At 42.4% G+C, this 18,715-nt stretch overlaps 1 long non-coding RNA gene across 1 annotated transcript in view; it reads right to left on the bottom strand.

The window, feature by feature from the left end:
* Positions 1-201: 201 nt before the first annotated feature.
* LOC120789288 overlaps positions 202-18,715 on the bottom strand; it is an 85,683-nt gene continuing 67,169 nt past the window's right edge. The window contains exon 3 of the long non-coding RNA XR_005707366.1: positions 202-3,614. This is a non-coding gene — a long non-coding RNA (uncharacterized LOC120789288). The remainder of the gene's footprint in view (positions 3,615-18,715) is intronic.

Raw genomic sequence — 18,715 nt, 5'->3', positions numbered from 1 at the left:
GCTGAGCTGAACAGGGGATCCACAAAAGGTTGGAGGTGCAGCAAAAAGGTCAACTCTCTCAGAAACCTCTGTCCGCTCATGCTGCTCTCGACCATAGCTCGTTGACAGGCGGTCCTCAGCTACTGGAGCCGCAGAGGTCAGACTGAGGCTATCGTATGCATTTGCACATGGACACGTGTGTGTATATTTCATCCCCTCTGAATCCGGATTCTGACTAGTTGCGTCCGTGCATGTGTGGGCATTCAGCCGTCCGAGCCTCTTCGCGCACGTGCCTCTGGGAGCATGTATGTGCTGTGGGCGAAGCGTATGAAGCGTACTCGGATGTTGTGCTCCTTCCAGCTTCCTCATCAGCATTCTGTCCTCCTCCCTCCCGCCAGCTGCGCCGGTGACCACTGATGTGTGTGTTGCTGACATTTCTGGCAGCCTGAAGACAAAAGCCACACATCTCGCTGTTCTGTCACCCCACTGGTAGGGAAAAGGTGAGTAGCTGTTGTTATTATTTTTTCATTTTTCCACTCCTAAACAAACAGCGGCCCTTCAACTTGACCAAAAGCCCTGCTGAGACTACCTATTAGGAGGCAACAAATATAGCCTCGGTGGCCTCTTTAGGTCTGCTTGAAACAATCAACGCGCTATGACATAAACAAAGTCTGACTGATATGTTTCCATGGCAACAAAAACACGCAATGGCATTTAAATCAAGTCTTTATTAGTCTCCTGTACTTTTTCATTCCAGGACACAATAGAGAATCGGAAAAGAGCCTACAGGGCTTCAGTCGCCACAAGATTTCTTACTACCTCACAGTCTATCAGCACTCGATATTAAGTCTACCAGTAATTTGTCAGCAGCATAAAACTCATCAGGACAGCAAGATTCACTCATTACTTTCCTCTTGACTGGTCCATTTCTGATTTGAACCTCATTTGTCTCTCAAATTCCGGTTGCTCCCTTGGGGTTTGTCTTTTAAAACAGGGAAGCAGACTGATTGCTTTTTAAACAAGATGATATAGAGGGAGTGGAGTATTTAACCAGTCCATTTGTCGTGACGCAACATTCTGTTCACCTTGCCGCAAATATTGAAAGACTTCTTCCTCGTGTTTTGAACCAGACAGACAGCCACGGCAATAACATTCAGTTCCAACCCAAGGGAGTTAATACACCACAGAGCCAAATATGGCAGCTATTTTTCTCTCCGCACATCTTCTCATTTCTTTTCCTTATCTCAACTTGCCCCCCCCCCCACCGCCTTTATTCCTCTCTCCTTTTTCTACCTTTCTCAAGTTGCTCCCACTATATCTCTATTTCTGGGAGCTTCCCTCTTTTCATTAAAAGGTGTACGTGGGGAGCGATGAATGGGAAGGTTATCGGGAGTGAGCTGAGATGGAACCGTCTCCTCAGATTATGATGCTTGCTACCATTGACTGTGCAGTGAATGTGAAAATGTTTTTGGGCTGACTTGGAAGGGTGGGGGAGGTGAGGGCAACAAGTGGTGTCTACATGAGGTGCAGCGGCTTGCCAGATTGAGGGCATTGCTGTGAAACAACAGCACTGATTCGGCTGTAATTTGTGCAACTCTATCCATTTGAGCCTGAAATCCTTTTGTTTACTCCAACTCTCAGGGCTCTGCTGAGTCGGCCGCCATACTGAACAGCCACATTTCACACTCTTCGAAACACATCACGGCGGGCCATTTGGTGATGAGTGTAACAATATCAAGATGGGATCACAGGGCGGGATTTCAGAAAAAGGAAAAAGCTAACAAGCAAACAAAACTCTTGAATATTGAGTGCCAAGGTCAGCCACAGGTGAGTAAGATAGGAAAATTCCCCTCTCAAATTAAAATGTGTGTGCTTACTCACAGCTCGGATACAGTATCAATGCTCATGGCCCATATGGTCAGGCTGCTTCCCCGCTGTTTCCTCAGGGGAAAACCACACTGGTCCTATGAAAAGCCAAATTCAAACTCCCACGTGGTTAACGAGTGAATACTAGAGGAATGATTCATGGCAGCTGGATACTGGCTATCACTCTTTGACTCTCTGTGGCACCCCAGGGCTCAGGGGCTGACTGACTGATGGATTCAGAGGCACTGCATAAAAAAAATAATAACAAAATTCTCAAGTCTGCAATAAATTGTTTGCTAATGGATATGGACAACATGCCACAGAAATGTATGGCATGTGGGCCCTCATTTGTTGGAGCCGGGTGATATTGCAGATGACATTAAATGCGTCCAGCTGCAGCTGCAGCTCACATTAATCATACTCTCGGAGTCAGGACCTGTCAGACCAGATTAGGAGGGGAGCAGAGCGAGCTTCATTACGCCTCTCTCTCACTCCTGGGTGAAGCAGGATCACGAAAACGTAAGTGTGGGAGCGTTGCGTTTGTGTGTTTTGGCACAGACTATGTGTGGTGCTACAGCCCATCAGCAGGGTGACCTTACCGCTGCTCTGTGAATTTCACAGCTGTTTTTCAGGTATCATAAAGATTATATTTAAACAACAGATAGCCGCTGATAACAGTGATGCCTCATAAACTTCTAAGCATCTGATAAACCCCTTGCTGCAAGGAGGACATATTTGATACCAAAAAATGAGAGAAAAAACGTTATCCCTTTAATAGAGTTGAACTTCAGTGTGATTGACTGCAGGGGAAATAAAGTGTCAGGGCTTGCAGCTTCATTCTCCTCTGATACTAAAAGTGGGGCCTCAACCACAAAATGAAGCCCCAAATGCTGGGAAAAGATTTTCTATTGCAGTTATGACAGATATGGCGCTGTAGACAGTGTAAAACTGAACAGGGTGATGGGAGAAATTATGGGAAGAGCAACAGACAGAGAGGAACAGAGTTAGGAAATAGAACAAGCGCTAAAGAAGACAAAGGGTGAAATATAAGAAAACTTCAAATCCAAAGTGTCGTGGTTAGACATCAGGCAGGCACAAAGCTTCATCCTTAGTCAAAGTCTTTTCTCCTGCATATCAATGTGTGTTGTTCAGTTACCCTCTTACAATCAAGGAGCCATTCATGTTCTCAGACATCAAAAATTACTGTAAAAAGGCTTGGGTGCCCTCCTCCTGCGCCACCACGATGATTCAGCAGTGGGAGCTGACAATCTGGTGGAATAATGAACAGCGACATGCCGGGTGAATGCAGGTGTAAGCACATGCCTTCATTTGCTCTTCTTACTTCTGTATGCCAGCTTCAGCACTGGCAGTCAAGGCTCCCCTCGTCCTCTGCCCCTGCCCTTCCTGGGATGGTAGATGCTCGTGCATAGGAACTCTTTGAGCGAGTACAACAAAACAAGCAGCTTTGAAAACTTCTTCTCCTTTAGATGCCCCAGGTGACTTTATTGCCTTTGTGTGATCTGGGCGCCTTTCTTGGTCTGTCACACTTTTTCTTTACTTATTAATCCATCTCCGTCACACTGTGGCTTTGATGCTGCTGACGGTGGAGCTGCCCTGATTCTGTCACCGAAGAGGCTCTAAAGGTGGGGTACAGTCATTGTGATGGGTACTACAAGGGCTTTGGAGAACCCCAGTGGTGAGATGGGAGAGTGTAAAACAGCCAAGGGTCCAACCGGGCGATTTTCATAGCAGCATGGGATCTCTGATCACTGAAACAAAGACAGGGCACATTAATTGACAATTTGTCGTTTGATGTACAGAAGACCTCTGCTGGGCTATTTGGAGCAACGGGGAGATTTCTGAGATGTCACGTAAAGACACACTCAAAACACAGACACGGGCTTCAGTCAGGATGCCAAAGCAAGGTACATGTGTGCATTAGACATTTCTCCTCTACATGAAACCCTCTGTAATCCCCCCCGTGGATAGAACAGGCTTCACCTCTGTGATTACCGTGGAGGAAAGAAAGATGGAAGACTGGCAGGATGGAGAATATGTAAGAAATGGTTCAGCAGGATTGTAGCCAGACGAAATGTGTTTCAGACAGGGACATAAATACCCCCTCTGGGTGGATTAGCTACCACTGATACTCACAGCTAGGAGGGTGGCCTGTCAGAGCACAGGAATGTGCAACTGTGCTGCGTCCATTGTTAACACAGCACCTTCATGTCTGTGCGTGTTATTTGACAGAACGTAGAAATAATGGATGAGAATGAGTTGTAAATGATTAATAGAGATTATTTGCTTTGTTCTGCTCACTATTGACAGACAAGTAGCCTCTGGCTGCATCTATGTGTGCCTTTACTCTTCCAAGCAAACCAAGAGGCTATTTCAGAGGTGGCGGCCATCCCAGTCGTAAATGACTTTGGAGTGGAGTCAAGGGTGACTGTGTTTTTTTGTGCGTGTGTTTGTGTGTGCATATGTGTGGGTCCATAGACTGGCATCGGTGTCTATCCATCTATTTAAGCTTTCACATGGGGAAAATAAAGTTATTTCAAAAAGGTTAAAATTAGAAATGATGACACTGGAAGAAAAGGCTTCAGACAGCGAGGGTGAATTAATTTGCTCAGTACACGAACAGCTGTTTGTCCCTGTTTATCCCGAGTTTTTCAAAGAAATTATACAGACAAGACATTTGATATGATAAGTGAAAGCTTCTGCATTTGAATTCCCTTTCCGCAACTCTACTCCTCCATTCTGAGCTGATACCACACACTTCTCATCCTCACATAGATGTAGAGGTATGTAGTTTATATGGCTCCTAAGGGGACTATCTGCAGATAATAGTATCAAATGGCTTAAACACAAGCTGTTCCAAGCCTGTGCCTTTATGAGAATCTTCACACTTTTCAAGGCAGGAAATCACTTTTTATAGATAGGTCTATGGAAATGCCATGCAGTCAGGGACTAGATGGATTGTCAAGTCATTTAATATAGATGCAGGGATGTTAATGTTATCCAGACAAGGAAATTGCCTCAACTAATTACAGATCACGCATATACCAAGGGACGGCATTAGCAAAGCAGCAGTAACTCTGATCAGTGGTGCACCTTTGAGGATGTCTGGTGTCAAAATGTCAGGTGTAATTGTCTTGTACTGTCATGATGAAGTACATTAACTAGTGTTAATCACTTAACTACCCTCTCTGTGTACCAGCATTATGTAACCACGGTGTATCACATGTGCATACAAGAAACAAAAAACATAATATTCTGACAGAAGCCTAGCTGAAGTTTCTCGTCCGTGGATTTATGTTATGTTTATGCAAAGCTGCCTCAGTAATTTAGATTTTTTTTTTTCCTTGTTGGTCTGTTATAATAATGTTTTAAATTATGCAATTCAGAACGCCAAAACAGAGACTTAAGCACTGTGGCACTGCAAATTTGGCATTAAAAAACAGCATACTGCCACTGAAATCCAAACTTGAAGGGGGAAAAAAGCTTCGTCTTTAAGTTAGGTGTCCTGGCAAAATCTGCAATGGCACCGAGGAAAGTTCAAATGAGGAATACGAGGAAAAGGAGAGATACATCCTGGACAGTCATCAGTGCTGAATATAGTTTGGAAGCGCCAAAAAAAAAACAGAAAAATAAAAACTTGCCAATAAGAAGGACAATCCGTATTTTCCGTCTCCAATTACAAATGCAGGAAAAGAAGTGTCACCATCGAAGATGGCTACAGTACTTTGCTTACTGCTACGATGCTTCCAAAAAGCCACTTTGTCACATTTATTGATTAAGGTGTTTTGCATGATCAAGCATACAGAAAGTTGTAAATTTAAATTTAAAGTATCCTATTTCCAGGCCTGCAGACATCCTCTGTCCCCTGTACTTATACTCAACTTACTGAAGGAAGTCTACAATCCAGCAGGACAAGATAAAACTTAGCTTGCTTAAAATTCACATTTTCTGCAGTACATGTAGTAAGAATGGTTAATTTGTAGGCAAAATTACAAAAGGGAGGGTTGCGTTTCACCGGGGTTGGAGGTCCATCAACTTGTAAAGGCTGCTCATTCGTATTCTCAGACTTAACACCAGGTGTATTCAAAAGCTCTTCAAGAGCTTAGTCGGACAGTCTAAGAGTAATCATGGACACAGTTTCCTGCAGATGCTAATCCTTCCTCACGAGTCACAAATATAAGTGGGAAAAATCTAGTAACTGCTGAAGGACTGGTATTAAAAGGAGAGATAAGAAGAAAATGACTTCTTCAGGTGACCGTGGCACCTGCAACAAGGCAACAGCGCTGAAGTTCTGGCAGAATCTGTCCTTGGACCCTCTTTTCCGCAACCTGAGCGACACCACTGTAATTTACCTTCAGCTGCTGAGGCCTCCCTGCCTGCTAGCGCCATCGCAGCCCTGTCTTCCCCGCTGCCACCATCAATGAGTTCATGCCTGCTGTGAACATTTTTAGGTCGGGCCCGTTCTTACTGATTCACCCCATATGACTGTCTCCATGACTTTTGCCTGTCTACGCTGCCTAGGGTCCAATGATTATTTTTAGCATTTCTGCCAAGCCCTTATTCCTCTTTCAATCATTACAGGCGTAAGCCCCTCTCTACCACCATACCCCTCTAAGCTGCCTCAATCCCAATGAATCACACCACTGTGGCCCCCCCTTCTGTTGCCAGTGGCCCAGTCCACTGTGCAGCCTCCGGTTCAGCTGCAACTTAATGTTCTTGGAGTCAGGTGAAACCGGGTATCAGGCACCATGGATCCAACCAGGCTGCCCCTCTTAATTCTTTTGGAGAGAGATGCTTAACAGGCACAAGATGAGGCAAAAAAAAATTTATGAAAAGGCACTGTCTGCCAGAGTCCTCGTGCCAATTCTCAAATGGCTCCCACTACAAAAGAAGCAGACTGTGAAGCTGAAAATTACACCAGCTTCTCTATGACACAGATCGGTTGTAAGTTTAAGTGAAAGTATAGTTTACTCTAACTTCTGTGTTCAGGTAAAAATGAAACACCCGTATATCTAATGCAGAACGTCTTGGTGAAATATTTGGTTACGAGAAGCTTGGTGACTGCTCACGAGGTTAGTTAGCTAACTACTGTAGCCGGTGAGCTAGTCTGCCTGAAACATGCCAATGCTAGTCAGTCACACTGGCTCCCAGAGTTCCTATTTTTTCTGTACTGGGCTATTTACTCCCCCACTGGGATTTTGTTAACTTAATTAAGTGTTATTAGAAATAAAGAACTTACTGGAGCTTGCTAACTGTCAGTTTGCAGCGGGACAGCAGGTTCACTCAGTTTATTTAAGAGATGTATTTGTGCCACTGATTAATATCTTATGACTGTCAGCGAACCATTCCTCTTTAGTAAAGTAACGTAATGCTCAACAGAGGAGGTTAAGTACAAGCGAACGGAGCAACACAGCTAGGGTACGACGGTTTCCTCAATTCCTCCAGGCGGCTTGCTATTGGTCAACGGCACAAATGTACATGTCGAAGTTCACCAAACTCGAACGCGGTACGAAAACTGTGCATGGATTTACTCCGCCCCACAAATCGTGGCAACGCCACGGGAATTAACTGATTTTGCCATCAAAATTTTCCCGCTTTATATGCCAGTGTGTTAAGTCAGTTGTTTCTTCACACAGAGGAGCAGTGTTTTGAAAGTTTCACTGGACTGCTCCTTCATAACCCGATTAAAATAAAATACTACGGCTGATAATACCAAAACTCTCTCTTTTTTTTTGATTGTGTTAAAGTAGAGGACAGGATAAAGCCCACAGTAGCTGGCTGTGAACAAATCTAGTTTGTGTGTTTGGGATTTATATAACAGAATTGTTTTCCTTTTTTTTTTCATTCTGCTCTTGACAGAACTCTCCGGGAACAACATCAACTGCCAATTCAGTAATTTCTTTATTACTGAGGAATATTAAAGTATGAGTCAATGGCAGCCTCAAAGTCTGTTCGGATTCATATTTAAAAGAAATTTAGTTCTGGAGTTCTTGTCAAACTAACTTTAACAGAAAATGAATTATAAACTTTATCAAGACATTTTATACTGCTGAAACAATATCCATCCATTATCAATTACACCACCACCATGGGGAATAAGAGATATGACAGTTAACAGGGAAATGTAAATTAGAAGATTACGTGAAACACATCATCTCTGGCTGTGCTTTACCTTTTGTGTTCTCTCTTGTTCTAGTAATCATCAGTCAGCAGGGCTGCGAGTGAGAGCAGAATGATTTGGATGAATGTTTCACACCCTTCTTGTTCAATTTCAGTGCTAAAACGGGACTGGTTTTATGGCATTCATTTGTGTCTGTTGTCCACTTTTTTTACAGGTGAAATATATTTTTTAAAATCACTTTCTTCATGATTTGCTCTTTAATTTAGAGACACACATAAGCTAATATTTTATTGGTGACAACATACATACAGTAGGCGTACAATTTAATTGTGAATGAAACTAGCAGGACACAGCCAACACCACAGAAACTTGCCTCGCACATAGCAGATGTTATACCCTATACTTACAATTATTCTCAGACCGCAACAGCAGTTAATGTGATTGACATTATTGAGACCAATGGAGAATGTAGAGAGGTGAAAACAGTCGATTTGAAGACTCCTAGTTCTATTGTCTCTTGACAGTTTGCCATGTTCAGTTCAGTTAAGGAAAAGGTCGATCTCTGTGTCCTGGGATTCGATAAGGCGTGCACATTGTAGACATATGATGGAGGATGATAGGCGAGAATGAGTGTGTGTTACCTTTGAGATATGGTGGGTGAAAAAAGCTATGGTCTGTTATCTAATAACATCTTCATTGGCTGTTGGATTTGTGAACAATCATCCTCTCAGACCTGGAGAGCACTGAGCTAAGAGAAGCAAGTGCTCGGAAAGAGAGATAGGAGGTTAACGTAGACTAATCAATTTGTTTGACATGTTTGGGCTCATCTGTTGCCATGAAATAAAAGAAAAAGGGCAAACTATGATACTGTATTATGTCACTTGGAAATTCGTATTTTATACTGGCAGATGTGTTACTGCATTTTGCGCTGCCAGGGGAACGAATGTTGTCAGCTCCTCTCTCTCGGCTTGAGTGCCTGCTCTGCTGAAAATGAACAGGTTACCACCTGTCATGGCCAACTCATCCTTTGTGGCTTCAGGGCAGCCCTCCAGTACTGGCTGTGATGAGCATGCGTCGCTTTCTCATGTTTGATTAATACTCCACTGAGATGCCAAAACTCAAATGGGCGTACTCAACCCCCAACCGTGCTCTGTACAGTCTGTAATCAAAATGTGACTGAGTCTTTGAAGCGGGGATCTGCAGTATAAACTCATCAGGTTAATCTCAGGGGGAGGCTTTGTCCCAGGTCCGCAGCTACAAGAAGAGCAGTGGGTGGTGGAATTGCCAACTGAACTGTCCTAGTCTCTGTCTAAAAGGCTGGTTCACAGAGTGTCCCAGCCTTACTCTCATTGCCAGAGGCACCGACATCATTGACTTGGAAGCCTTAGCTTGCAAGTACGACAGCCAAGAGCATGATGGAGAGGATCCTTTTGCAGTTGTTAATACTGCGACTGCAAATACAGTGAAACCTGAATGATAGTGTGTTTAATGTCTGGAGCCAACACAAGACGTATAATTTAGTCTCTCCAAGAAACACGTGTCTTTGAGCAAGACACTTCTGTAAAACACAGAACCCCAATTAACCCCTGATGGTTACACCGGCACCTTGAACTGTCACATGTTGCCGTCCGTGTGAGTGTGTGTGTGTGTGTGTGTGTGTGTGTGTGTGTGTGTGTGTGTGTGACCAAACCTTAACCATAGTGTGATTGCCATAGCAATTTTGGAAGGAACAGATAAATGATGCTGTCCTTTCTAATATGGGTGTCAGATCAGAAAACGAGTCTTTATGTTGTTCTGGGGGGCATGGACAAACAATGTATTATGTCCCTTAGTTTAGAGGACTTGTTGCAAAAAAGCACTAGTTAGCAATGATTCATAAGTACATGTAGCTGCAAATTTAGAGGTTACCTCACTTGGGAGCCACAGTTTCTACCAGCTTCAATACACCTTTTTCTGCAAAAGTTTTGATTTCAATACTTTGGTATTTGTCCTATAATATCCCAGTTTTTCATATTTAATTTTTTCAGTGCTGAAAACTGATGTCACCGTATGGAATAAGGTGTTTTGTTAATAGTGATGTTGGTCCAGACCTTGTGAGATGGTTTAAGAGACAGGTCAGTTGGTATAGTTCAGGTCTTTTACAAGGAGATGGCAGCCCTAGGCTATGTTGCATTAGAGCCACAATTAACTGTGTTAATTTGTACTGGATCCTCCCTGCTTTCAGCTCTGTGACAGCCAGCAGTGGCTGTGACCCTCATTAACCCAGCCACTGTACCTGCTCCTCACCTCATATCAATAACCAGCTGGCCCTCACACTGCACAGTAATAATGTTGGGCAATCTAGAGAAAGTATGTTATCAGGAGCGGAGAGGGGAGGGGGAATTAATTTCTCATTTATAACCAAATATTTTCAAAGTCAAAAAAAGCTCCCAAACCCTGTAGGCAATGACGCGCCGATGACTGCATAATGTTTTAATTTTGTTAACAAAAGCAAAACTCCAAAAATGAAAATTATCAGCATTTTACCTGCTTGCAGAAACACATGCTAAGCAGGGAGAGAGGCCTACGGATTTGCTCAAGTGAAGAACAATAGTGGTAAGATGTTTAAACTAATTAAGCACCGGTATGTAATGCACCTCCCATGTCACCAGAAATGACCAAGCGTTTTTTTTTTTCTTTTAGTATACCAAAATGTTGCCAGTGCTGCATTTGTTAAAATACTTTTGTTACTTTAACTTGACTTGGAGTCTTATGTGAAATCTAAGTTTAAGCAGCCCTTCTCCTTTTCCCAGAGTACTTAATAATAGACTGTACAGCGGCCACAATAATATTACATACAGTAAATTTTCCTACGTGGCTAAAAAAATTCTTGGCTAAAAATGTCCCACAGAACAAGCCATCAGAATTCATGTTTACCCGTGCTCACACTGACCCATAAATGTAGACTCTCTCTGCTTTCAAGTTGAATTACACATATTACCTGATCCGTAAACAAAACAGCCCTAAGAATCAGACGGCCGAACTCTCGAACGCCCAGAGCGTGAACCAACGGAGGGCAGGTCAGAAGAGAAGAGTTGCCAGTGAAATGGGCGGTCGCTCTCTTTTAACCCCCCCCCCCCCCGCTCGTTGTGATCCCTTTTTTTCTGCCCTTCCACTTTCTCTTCGGGGGATGAGATGCATCTGCCTGTCTGTCTAGAGTTTGTATCTATCTGTTCTTTTACACATAGTCTCCCTTCACATCTCGCTCTCCTCCTCTGCACAGCCTGTTCTCTGACCCTCTGCTTACAAAATCAACAGTCAGAAAAGCAACATCTGGCTTTCTAAAAAGGAGCTACTTCATCTAAACGCCCCGCACGTGCACCCTAAATAATGACTGAAGCATTTCCCGATACTGTATAAAAATGGCTGCCACATCATTTGTCTCCTCACTCACCGTCCACAGCTGGCCACACAAAAATGTCTGAAAATGTTTAAAAGAATAAAACAAAAAAAAAAAAAAAAAACAAGTTCCCTGATCCAGGTGACTGTGATCAGATAACGAGGAGGACTAGGGGGCAGATACGATTGTTGTTTATGCATAACAGGCTCTTTCAAACTGGCACAATAGAGTGGGGATGTGGTCCTTGACCCAGTTAATTAAAACACTGGTGGGGATGTAACACAATAATGTCTTTGAAGTTGAGCACAACAGTCCGATTCATGTTCCCAGATTAGCATTCCCTTTCCTACTAGTTTCATTTAGTTTACCAAAGACTAAGGAGTAACATTGCAACTGGAGCATACTGACACTACACCACTCCATACTCAGAATACCTCTAATCACGATGAATCAAAAAATGTGTTTTTGCTTGGAAAGTACATATTCTTGGTGTCTGTTTAGACTTTTGTGATTATTCGGTCAAAAAAAAAAACAAAAAAAACCCCAGAGGACATTTTGAAATGTCACAGTAGGAAAAGAAGAGGTGTTACTCATAAAATGAATGATCACAATTGATGATTCAATTTCATGTGCATGTTGGTTCACTGTCACGGCTTCCTGGGATCCCCAAATACAGAGCCATCGATGATGTAAAAATTCACACCCGTGCTTTTTCCACTATGAAATTTAAGTTTTCTGCCATGACGGGGCCCCTTTCGTTGGTGCTCTCTCCAGGGGATCTAAGTTTTTGGTTTCAACTGAGACTGTCAGTACAAGTCATGTGACTGGTACCACACCTGTGTGGGTAAGTGTAGTTTGTAACATCACTTTAATTCCAATGAGTACACACGCGGTTAACTAGCTCGCGGGTCGACTCTACATTTCCCCATGCTGTACAAGTCAGTTACTGTGATTCACATCACAGAATAAAGTACGGACAGCTGAGGTTATAGGACTTCCTGTTGCTGTTAGTTTTTGACAATGTGGTCATTCGCTAATGCTAGCTAGACCACATTTGTATAATGTGGGTCAAACACGGCACCGACCCATATTTTACACACACCCCCTGATGACTCAGAAGGTGTTGAAATAGCATGTGCGGAAAGTAATATTTGGTGCGAATCAGTGCTAACATTAGCAAGCTAAGATAACTGAGCTACTACTATCTGCAGAAGCCGGGTAGCTAGCTAGGTACCTGGTTAACCCCGCTAGCTTTCACTTGGCAAGTACAATACAAATATAACAGCACAATAGTTGCTACCAAATGTTGAATGTTGCACAGGGACAGAAAGCTCGAGGCGCAGCTTGAAACGGTACATCCATCGCCATATGGGCTTGTTGAAATAGGTTAAAAAAAACAAACAAAACCTGTAGCATCGATGTTCGTAGGATAGGAGTACAAGACCGAAGTTGACAGTGTCTCTCAAATATCAGTCACCGTTGCCAAGGCAAATGCCCACCCAGAGGTTTATCCTCTTTAGAAAAATGACAAAGTATGCACAATAGCTGCAGTTTAATTATATATTTAATCTATATTTCTTTAGACAGAAAGTGAGGAGGATTCAAATTTCAGTTTGACTTCAGGTTTTCACATGATTATCTGCTTCTGAAGCTCCTACAACTGTTGACACCCAAGTATCAATGGAACATCTATCAACTACAAGCTCTTTGAATGTGAATATTATTGGGTGGGGGAAAGCCATAGTATCCCAAGCATAAAAAATTAAGAGAGTGAGTGAACTTTGCAGTCAGGTGACAGGACTGGGGCTCAGTGCAGATACAGTAGATTGTATTCTGACGGACAGCAGCCAGCCCTCCACCTCCCTCTTCGCACATAAATAATAGGACGGAGCAACGAGCAAAGACAGCCAGGAGGGATTGAGTCTCTGAGAGCCGCTACTCAAAGTGCAACGCCATTTATCAGTGTCACGGCAACCAATTCATGTTAGCCGAACACACAGCAAACACACAACAGACACGAGAAGCGTACACGTACACATACTGGCCGTGGGACCGTGGGCAACAAGGACGTACAGTATATGTAAGAGATGTCGATTCTGCCTTTAAGCAATTTTGACCAAGGAATAGACAAGGACAAGACTAGTATGAAATGATTTTCACCCAGAGTACATTTCCTCAGCTACTCTGACCTCCGGCAATAGAAAGTGAAGAAGAAAATGGGGAGAAAACGCAAATAAGCTACTGATTATGCAGTCCCTGAGGTTAAAAAATAGTTTACTACAGAGTAGTAGTTTTAAAAATGGATTTTTATGCTATTTTTGAATCACTGATTTTTTTTAAAACCAGATTTTTTTTATTATTCAAAGTGATAAAATACGTAAATAATTAAACCTATGTGCACACAGCACAGCATAGCTAATGTATACTTTTAGATATTCATAAATATAAAGGGATTTATATTACCATCGTTACCCTTTGCTTATTGCACAAATTGGAGTAAACAAGCAGAACCACTCATACATTTCATTCATAGAACTGCACATACATGTTAAGCAAAGAGAAAACCATTCTAATACCACATAACATTAAACAAAAAACACGTGGCAGGCCCGGCTCTGCAGCCTCCCACACAAGCATGTCAAACTCTCTCATGGTAATATGATAAATGTATATTATTTCCTGTATAGAATCACGAATGCATAAAATGGAACACTTAGCATTCTGAGCATTCAGATTTCAATGTAAATCTGAGTCCCGCTGTGTGAAACCTCCTCTATAGTATGCGAACCTGATGACGGAAGTCTATCCTCAATATGTGTGACAGCTCAATCCTGTGTGACACACTCCTGTCTCGTTGTCTTTATATGTTTACCTCCCCAGGCGACTTGGTTGACAGCTTCGCAGCAGCTACAAAGAAGCGCAGCAACCCCTCTCTGTCACGCCAGTGCAGCAGCCACTCCCTCCCTCTTTGCCCGACACCCAAAGCAGAGAGGAGGATTGAGAGGCAGCGAGTGGAGATGGGAGGAGAGGAATATATAGACATATTGTGCAGGGAGTGAAAAAAACATAAGAGAACCTCAATCAGGGTCACCATCTGTCTTCTGAACAGCTTCTTCGGGTTTTCTGTCACGTGGTTCTTTAACTGTGTGTAGTGTATTGGACATTTCTTTAGGCCTCCAGCTCTTAGAGGGGCAAAGAATGTAGAAAATCCAACCTCTAATCAAAGCTTCAGTGACAATTACGTGTAACGATGTGGGAGGGTGTTGACATTATCCTTGTGTTGGAAAGCAGCATCTTGGAATGTGGGGACATCCTGGGCAAACAGAGTTTGCACCTCTGGGTGCCACTGCTTTTGTAAAAGTGCATGGCTCCCTTGGCCACAAACATCAAACCTGAGGCACGTAGATTAGTGGGTTCCCTGGCTGCTGGATCTCGATTGTTTTTAGGCCCCATGACCCAAAGTATTTCCACTCTAGGTGGTGGACTAAGACAGTGAACTGAATACCTCAAAGTTTTACACTGTTATTGAGACAAAAAAATTAATAGTTTGAAAGTTTTCAACATTTCGTAAACTAAACAATTAATCAAGAAAATGTTCATTAGATTTACCAAATATTAAATAATCATTAGTTGCACTTGTTATATCCTCTTTTAAAAATTACGCACAATAGCATTAGTATCATTAAAGTTTGTATTCTCTCACACAAAAAGTGAAGAGAATTTACATTTTAATTCAACTTGAACAGGTACATCCTGTTTTGTTGAAATGAAATGGTCTATAATTACATATACAGAACATACAAAATATAAAGAAAATTAAGAACACCGCGCAATTATGTATTTGGCAGATGCTTTTCAGTTACTATTTACACTGATCAGCCACAGCATTAAAAGCGGTAACTGGTCTTAGTGTTGTGACTGATCAGAACTTACAGCGCGCAGGAATTTAAAAGCATGCTGTGCTTTATAACTCAGCAAACTATCATTTCTGCAGAACTCCTCGGATGGAAACCCAGCCTCTGCGAATCAGAAGTGAACTAGTATCACTGTCAGCAGGAGCAGCAGGAAGAGCCTCTGATTGACCAACAAGGGAGAACAGAGGTTCACTGACACCTCTGTAAGAGACTAATGAGGACCTTGGGTCCAGGCTGGACCCAATTGGCAGGTTGCTGTCGTTAAGCAGGAGGGAGAGTGGATTAGACACACAACTGGAGGGACAGTGCAGTGTCACAGTCACTCGCAATCTGATTTCTGGGTCCCAGTTGAGGAAAGCGTCCAATTGGGAATCACTTATGGAGTGTCTGGTGATAACAAGTGAGGCTGAGGCTTCTATCAGGGTCAGACAGATTCACACTTGAAGCCGAAGTCCAAATTCAAACCCTTTTCTGCTCAGAAGTGAGACTGAATCCAGGCCACTGGCAGTACAGATTGTTGGCTCCAGGGTTTTTATACGCTTGTGTATGGCATGGAACAGAAAGGTAAAATCAGAGGAAAGTGATCAAGTCATGAGAGAGAACGCAAGGAATGATAAAAAGAAAAAGATACCTGAACAAGTACGAATCTTTACGGACCCAGGTGGCATTCTGGTAAAGGAAAACTAGGTTATATGAAATAAAGAGAAAAAAAAACACTCTGAGGACTTCTATTCTATAAAGAACTGCTCTTCACTGCAATCATACTGTATATACACCAGCGCCTGATCTGAAACGCCACTTTATTACACTTTCATTTTTATCTGTGATCGACATGAAACTGCAGCAGCAAAAGAAGTTGTTTGATTTCTCCTTGAAATCAAGCACTCTTTTTTTTTTTTCTTTTTGGGCAGTTGAAGTTACGGTAGTTTGTCAACAGTCTGTCAATCTTTATGGATTTTCAAAGTTGATCAAAACGCATTTCAGTTGAAATGTAATTGGTTAATCATCACCAATCAAATTTTCTCTCCCTGAGCTGTATAGGAACTGCGTCTGCCGTGTTGCAAGACTGCTAATTTAAAGCGATCACTTCCCAGCTAACCCTGTTTCACACGAAAAGCTTTCCATAAGCAAACCCATGGGGACTTTTACTGTGAAGCAACCACATGAAACGCACTGTCTGTAAACACTAAATCTGACTGTGGTTGCTCACAGCAAAACACGGCACATTATTACTGGCCTCAGACCCCCTGCTTTTTTTACTAATTAGTATTTTGAATTTGAAGATGTGTCTTTACAGCTTATTTTGGAAGCAGGTAGAGTTTAACTTCATGCTGTGTGCTAGTTCCTCCTGGATAAAATGGTAGATCTTGGCTTACTTTGATGTGGACATGAAAAGTAATCTTTGGTTGGATAGACCTGTTATCCTTTACTAAACCATACTAAAAAATGATGGCCCCCTTAAAAGTGTATTAAACTCTACATGTATTATCCTGTGCATAGTGTGGAAATAATATATAATATTATCAATATTACCTATTGTATGTATGGCACAAATTTAATCGTCTTAGTAGAGAGAGAGATTCACAACTCCTGAAAATGTGCAGTAACCAGCAGCAACCATTCAAGTGTAGCAGTCAATATAACTATTACCTGCAAATCCATCATAGACGTGCCATTTCACATACATGTTCTTATCATTCACAGTTATCAGGAAAGCTATGTTTTATTGGCCGCCTGCCTGCCTGACCCAAATTGCCTGCCTTCTGATGCCCCTGAGAGAGCCACGGGAGAAACAAGACAAAGAGCCGTGAATAAACTGATGGATGAGACACAGAGGGCAAGGGATAGATGTGACTGAATTGTTGAATCGAGCTTATCACAAAGAGGAGTTTGGATAGACAGAGAGATGTAAAGAAGGGAGAGAGAGGGGGCGATGCGAGGAGACATGCCAGTCTTGGAAACTCTTGCATCACAGTTGGAAGTCCATCATAGCAAAAGAGATGAGGCATTTTTGAAACGAACCCAAGGGAGACAGACAGGGGGATGGAGTCAAAGGAGCAAGATGAGTTGCAAGATGAGGCGGGGTTAAGGGGATGAGCACGAATGGAATGCGCAAGTAAGAAAAGTTTGTCAGCTTTCACTATGACGTTTATATGAAAACTGTCATTCAAGAGAAGAAGTATGCTCAGACAAAACTCTCCAAAACTCCAACAACACTCCTCTCTAAAGTTAAACTGTAAAGACTTAAAGTTTAAGTCCTTCACCTCCTTGCATGAGGACCTTGTTTTAATTGTGAGTTCAGGCCATAAGGAAATAGCACTGACCATTTTTGGAAAAAACAAACAATTCCAAGCAGCACTGTGGTCTTGTCACCGCTGAACACCACTTATCCTGACTTAACACAGAGTTTAGCTTTGTCAAGCACCTCTAGTCGTAGACTGAGTGTCTCTGGGGGTGTGATTGGAGTGTCAGGCCACTTACACAGCACAGCACTGTCTAAGTGGCTATCTGGTGCTCCATTTGGGAACACTTAAGACTCTCCCTCCACTAATTACGCAGTTCTAATTAGCTTGCGGTTAAAATTCAGTAAATGCCTAATTGTCTATTGACATTATGCAATGAGCTGCAACAAAACCCTCTATCTCAGTTACCGTATCGCCGCAACAGCAAAAAAATATGGACTGCTGAAAGTGTCAGTTTTGAAGTGCATTCCCAAACACAAGCACACAATGGAAAGAGAATACGAATATTCATGTTCAGTATTCCAACCCTGACTTTTCAAAGTCGACAGAGACGTGAAAGACTCAAGTCTGTCAGAGTTAGGCAGAAATATTGTCGGTCTCTATTTTCTGTCTCTCTCTGTCTCTGTCTCTTCCTTTGTTCCTTTATCAAATCCAAATTAAATGAGCTTTACGGGGATAAAATACTCGTGTCTGCGCAACACAAATAACAATACAAAGTTAATGAACAATACCGAGTTGCCACAAGACAAACACATACCAATAACATAAAAATAAAAAAAACAATTAGCAATTAACAATAACAAACACTCACTCAGGGTTTCTGTAGCAGAGGCCCGACAGATCCCCTGAGCATTTCCAGGATCCTCAAAAACTCAAAGTTTTCTGTAGAGACAGACAGTATGTTATAAGGATGAAAGTATCAGCAGATTCTGCTTTTCTAGCCTTGGGACTAAGCACACATCCATTACTTCTGTGTATATGCATACATTTACTCTCTGGGCTTTGGTTTTAATAAGAATTAACACACTGACAGCAGTAATTGATGCATGTTATTTCCTGCTTCTAATCCAGTCCCTCTGCTTTGCAGGTGGAACATTTGAAGCATCAGCAGCAGCACAGTGAATGGTCAGCTTTTCAAGCTAGAATGGAGCCAAAATAATCATTTTGGCCCTCTTTTGATGTTGCAAAGAAACGG

The sequence above is a fragment of the Xiphias gladius genome, chromosome 4, assembly GCF_016859285.1.
Source record: "Xiphias gladius isolate SHS-SW01 ecotype Sanya breed wild chromosome 4, ASM1685928v1, whole genome shotgun sequence".
Classification (NCBI taxonomy): Eukaryota; Metazoa; Chordata; class Actinopteri; order Istiophoriformes; family Xiphiidae; genus Xiphias; species Xiphias gladius.
This window is presented reverse-complemented; position numbering and strand designations above follow the sequence as displayed.